The sequence below is a fragment of the Syngnathus scovelli genome, chromosome 8 (genome assembly GCF_024217435.2).
Source record: "Syngnathus scovelli strain Florida chromosome 8, RoL_Ssco_1.2, whole genome shotgun sequence".
Classification (NCBI taxonomy): Eukaryota; Metazoa; Chordata; class Actinopteri; order Syngnathiformes; family Syngnathidae; genus Syngnathus; species Syngnathus scovelli.
Genome location: NC_090854.1, coordinates 6,532,070 through 6,537,648, shown reverse-complemented (window position 1 = coordinate 6,537,648; position 5,579 = coordinate 6,532,070). Strand labels below are relative to the sequence as shown.

At 44.5% G+C, this 5,579-nt stretch overlaps 1 long non-coding RNA gene across 1 annotated transcript; it reads left to right on the top strand.

Moving 5' to 3' along the window:
* The first annotated feature begins 4,177 nt into the window (after window positions 1-4,177).
* LOC137840571 (uncharacterized) lies at window positions 4,178-5,219 on the top strand. The gene is made up of 2 exons (XR_011087315.1): window positions 4,178-4,444; window positions 4,986-5,219. It is a non-coding gene; the product is annotated as an uncharacterized lncRNA (long non-coding RNA).
* The last annotated feature ends 360 nt before the right edge of the window (window positions 5,220-5,579 follow it).

Below are 5,579 nucleotides of genomic sequence, written 5' to 3'. Positions count from 1 at the left end.
CGTCACAAGTTGTACATCTGGATGTCAACAAACCCAAACAACATGGCAGATGATAGCGACAGCTACATTTCTAGCGGCAATATTAGCATCATTTTATCCGATTCAGAAACCTCTTTTGACGCAGAATATGATGAATCTAGCAGTTCACTTGGGCTGAGCTGAGCACATTTTCTGAATTGTGCCCCTCCCGTCACTCTGGTTAGGTTGGCATAGTAAAAAGTGCTCTTGGGGGCTTTAGAGCACATGAAGACATGACCACCTGCAACGTTTGGTTCAGGTTTTATAAGCATTTTTAATTTTATTGCTTAAATCGCATTTTCTCGACAAGCTGAGCACGTTTTCTCAATTGTGCCTCTCCCGTCACTGTGGTTAGGTTGGCATAGTAAAAAGAGTAGAGTGCCGAGTTGACCACTGCGCATGGAGAAATGAACATCTGCAGCGTTTGGTTTAGGTTTTAGGCGCATTTTTAATTTTATTTCTTGAATCGCATTTTTTCGACGAGCTGAGCACGTTTTCTGAATTGTGCCCCTCCCGTCACGCTTCGACATACTTTTCAAAGTCAAAGTCTCAAAGTCTCCTTTATTGTCAATTCCTCCGCATGTCAAGACACACAAAGAGATCGAAATTACGTTTCTCACTATCCCAGGGTGACAAGACAGAGTTCACAACGCACATACAAGTAAACAACACAGGAAAATTAAAACAAGAAGATGAACAATAAGAGTGATAGCACGCTAGCCGCTCCCGATGCACAGCAGAGTCCGGAAAGATGACAGTCAACCAGGCCACTGTGAACACGAGCACACAGCAGGCACGCACTGTCCGGTTCGTGGATCCTATCAGGCGAACGCAACCCATCTTGTCATCCCGCGAACGAACGTACGCCAGGATAATGGAAGGCACGGCTAGGCGAGCTGGGTTGGCCGCAAACCTGGCCCGACGTCTCCGCGCTGGCCCCTCTTCTCTTTTTGTTTACATTCACTGAAGCTAAACGTGTACAACTTGAGACGTCATGAGACGTCACTTCCGGCTGGCGGCTCGGTGCAGTTAAACTCGTCTGTGTGGCAAATTTAAATTATATTTTTCAGAGCAACAGCTTCCTTTTCGTTGTTTCGAGCGTCAATTTATATTTATGAGCCCATAAGCTAACTAAAACCGATTTATACATATACCGGTGTCTCTAGGCCTTTAAGGGTTACTAATAATGTTACAGATTACAGTATTTTCTGCACTATAAAGCGCACTGGATTATAAAGTGCTCCTTCATTGAATTTTTTACTTTAGAAATGTTTTCATATATAGGAGAATAGAAGCTACTGCATCAAACTGGGGTTGACTCGGGACATGGTTTGGCTTCTTACTTGGTCCAGCAACCCCACTCATTTTTGATGGTCATAAACTTTCTTTAGTTTAAAAGAAAAAAGCGAGTGCGTGTGTTGATGTGTAATGCGTTGATTAGCTTGTTAGCTTTGGTGCCAGGTTTGTGTATGCGCAGTCAAACTTGCTGCGGTAAGGGGGTGGTTCACTGCGATTGCCTCCCAACAGGCTTACCTGTATGTTAAACAAGTGATGGGATGGATTCTAGCCAAAGGAAAAATGTTTTATTTTTAAATGTCATGCGATCGACCAGTAGTAGCTTACTTCGGTGACGCCCCTGACCACGGTTGCCGTGATGCTGAAAGCGATGCGACCTTGTAATTTACTAGTCGTACTGAAACATGCTGAAACATTTTGGCAGAGCGCTGTGTACAACCAGTATAGATCAATAAATTAATCAATTGATCCATATATAAGGCGCTCTGCATTTTAAGGCGCACTGTGGTTTTTAGAGTAAATTATAGGCTTTTATTTTCTCACACAGCTCTGAGTGGGCAAGTGAATGAAAGGACAAAATATTTTTTCATTATGTGAAGAAAGAGCGCGCTCCACTTTTGCAGTGCTACACTCTCTTTCACAATCATTCTATCTTTTTGAGGATTCAGAGAACCATAGCCTACATTGTAGGCCCTACAACTATGGCATTAAATTTTCTACAGCTAGAGATAAGCACGGATATCAATGATCATCGTTTTGTTTTATTTTTTTTGGCCCGCTGTTACATTTAACAGAATGTCAAGTGACACATTCCCGAAGTCGATTGGCTGTCGCAAGGTGTAGCGTGTCAAAGGTTAGTCCATAGAGAGGCGTTTCCTCCCACATCCCAAAGACATGCATGGTAGGCCAAATGAGAACTCTAAATTGTCCGTGTGTGTGATTGTGAGTGCGAATGGTTGTTCATCTCTGTGTGCCCTGCGATTGGCTGGCAATCGGTTCAGTGTGTCCGCCGCCTACTGCCGATGACTCCTGGGATAGGCTCCAGCACACTCATGGCCCCCGTGGGGACAAGTGGTACAGATGATGGATGGATAAATATTGTTATGTATAATAATAGTAATAATCATCATCATCACCAATCAATAATAATCAGTAACCATCAGTATCATCAATCATCATCAATTATTCCTGATTGTTGACTTCAGGCAGTAGGTAGGCAGGGGACATTCTGAACTGGTTTCCAGCCAAACGCAGGATTCACATAGACGATCAACCATTTGCATGCACAATCACACCCACAGACAATTTAAAGTTCTCAATTCACCTACCATGCATGTCTTTAGAATGTGGGAGGCAACCCGAGTACCCGGAAAAAAAAAACATGCAAGCATGGGGTGAACATGCAAACTCCACAAAGGAGGGCTGAAATAGAACCCACAACCTCTGCACAGTGAGGCGAATGTGCGAACCAGTTGACTACTATCCTGTCCAACAATAATAATAATAATAATAATTCAGATATTTTTAGTATTCGTATAGTCATCGAGAGGTTCTGTTTGCTGTGGATTTTGGTTTTAATTCGTTTTACATGTGACATGTTTTCCTTGGTCACGTGTGTCTGTCGTGAGGGAATTGTGTTTACCTGTACTTTTCAACCCAGTCCCTTTGGTTAACATATGAACACCCTCAGCCACTTGAGTCTTGTCCAGAAGGTTGCATGGTGAACTGTGATCTCCTGTTGTCTCACAGTCTTTTACAACCGAAGCTGCATGGCAAGAAGCTCTGCTTGTGCTGCAAGTTCTAAAAAAAAAAAAAAATAAATAAAAAAATAAAAAAAATAATGTAATATGCGGTAGCTTGAGGACTGAGATAGTGGCAACATCTTACTGTGTTTTAGTGTAAGTGTTTTTCAGAAAAGTATTTGTGTTCGTTAATCAAGTGGAATGTGCCCTGCGACTGGCTGTAGTGATGTGCATTCCAGTTCTTTTAGGTAAATTGAATTTTTAGAATCAGTTCACTCAAAAGATTCGTTCAAAAGAATCGTTCACCGAAACATTCGCGTATTTAGGCATATAAAGCCATACACAGGTTGTTTCAAAACTATTTTAAGCATTATAAAAATAAAGATTTCCCGAAGAGAAGCATAATATCCCTTGCTGATGCATACCGGCGCATCTATTCCTGTAATAAAGTTGAAGGACGGGGGTCTGCCGGCCAGCAGTCTCTTCATGCGCTTGCACATTAGCCATTAGCTTGGAGAAAATGAGCACGAAAGAAGTTGTGTTTCAGTGAGTGGTTCTTTCTTTCCTTGGCAAATCGTACATCTAGATTCTGGCTTAAATATTTCACGTTCACTCGCTGAATTGTTCACGCCAGGAGACGCAACACGTTCAATGACTCATCCGTTGATGCACGGGAAAGCAGTTCACTCATTGACTCGCTCGCGAACGGGAAAGTAAGCACTCGTTTACTCACTGATCCATTCTTGCGATGAACGAAAAATGGAAATCACTGACTCGTTCACTCACAGATCCAGTCAGCTGTTAAACGGGAAAATGACTTGTTTGTGAACGGGAAGTTACGTCATATATCTTCGTTTTGTTTTACGGCGGGGTGGCGCCAGCTTCAATACGCATTATCGACACCTACTGTGCGGGATATGTTACGTTATTGCATGTTGGTTGAAGTCATATGAACTGAAAAAAGAACTAATCACTTCAGGAAGTGATCCGTTTACTCACTTTCACTAAACGGATTCGTTCTTGTGAACGAATCGTTCACTCATGAGCCAACACGAACTGGCTGGCGACCAGTTCAAGCTGTCGTCTGCCTTTTGCCCAATGTCAGCTGGGAGAGGCTCCCAGCACCCCTGTCACGCGCCCGTGCCACACCTTCCACTCGGTAGCCTTCCACTCATTCACAGCCACGCCCCTCCCATCAATATAATCACCTGCACCTGTCACTACTAGTTAGCTAGAGTTGCGTGTTGTGTGGGATGTTCGATGTTGAGGCAGGAAAAACAAAGATGTGGAGTATAGAGTAGGTTCTTTATTGGCAAGATCTTGGGTTGTTTAATGGCGACCAATGCACGAGGCACGGCATCAGATGAAACAACAACTTCCTTCTCCAGGTCAGCTTCCTTTATACTGCCCGGAAAGGCGGGAACTTGTCACATGACCATTTGGTACCTGAGTATGGGGGGGGCGTCACCCCTCTGTGTGTGTGCGTTCATACAGTTATGTGTTGGATTCATGTTCTGATTGAGCAGTTATGTCTATATCAGTGGCTCTTAACCTTTTTGGAGGTACCGAACCCCATCAGGTTCATACGTGCCTTCACCGAACCCCTCTTGGGGGTGGGGTGTTGGGGGTGCTACCGGTGTGTTCGGCCATCCACGGACGACGGTGGGGTGCAACCGGTGTGTTCGGCCATCCGCGGACGGGGGGGGTTAAGAACCACTGGTCTATATAAACTAATAAAGAAAATTGTACAGATATGAGCATCTAAACATACGTGAGATTGTCTAAACTAACAGAACATGTACACATTGCTGTTGCTCTCTCTTCACTAGTTACCCTATTTAAACACCACACAACAGTCAGTCATTGTTAGTACGTTCCCTCATGCTACCCGTGCCTCGTTCCTTGTCTTGTGCCTTGCTTTGATCCTAGTTGCCGACCGGATTTGCCGTGTACTGACCGACTACGACTGCTCGTCCCGACCAACTGCCCATGGCCGATTACGCCCGCTCACAGCCTGCTCCGACTAACTGCCCGATCACGATCTTGTCCTCGTCTCGCCCCACAAAAGCGGTGTTGAAAATGGATGGATGCATTCATACGTAAAGTATAAGTACAGATATTGAAATATATTTTTTTAAAATAAAAGTTGAAGTATCAACTCCAGCTTCATAAGAAAATAGATCGCCGTTACATTATCATATACATATATGCCTATCGTTAACTGCAGAGTGTCACGTTCCTGCGTCACCTGACTTCCAGCCAAGCCCCAGTCAAGTAATTACCAGCACCTGCTACAGCTCGTTAGGTCCCCCTACTTAAACTCTGTGTATTCTGCCAGTGGTTGTCAGTTCGTCTGCTTACCCTGCCCGTGACACCACTGCCTTTTGTGCCCTGAACGATCTCTGTTGCCAACTGCTTCCGTAAACTGACCGACCACGCTTTGATTGCCGCCTGCCCTGACTACTTGCTCGTCCCTTGACCACGCTTCTGATCGCCGCCTGCCTCGACCACCTGCCTGCCTCC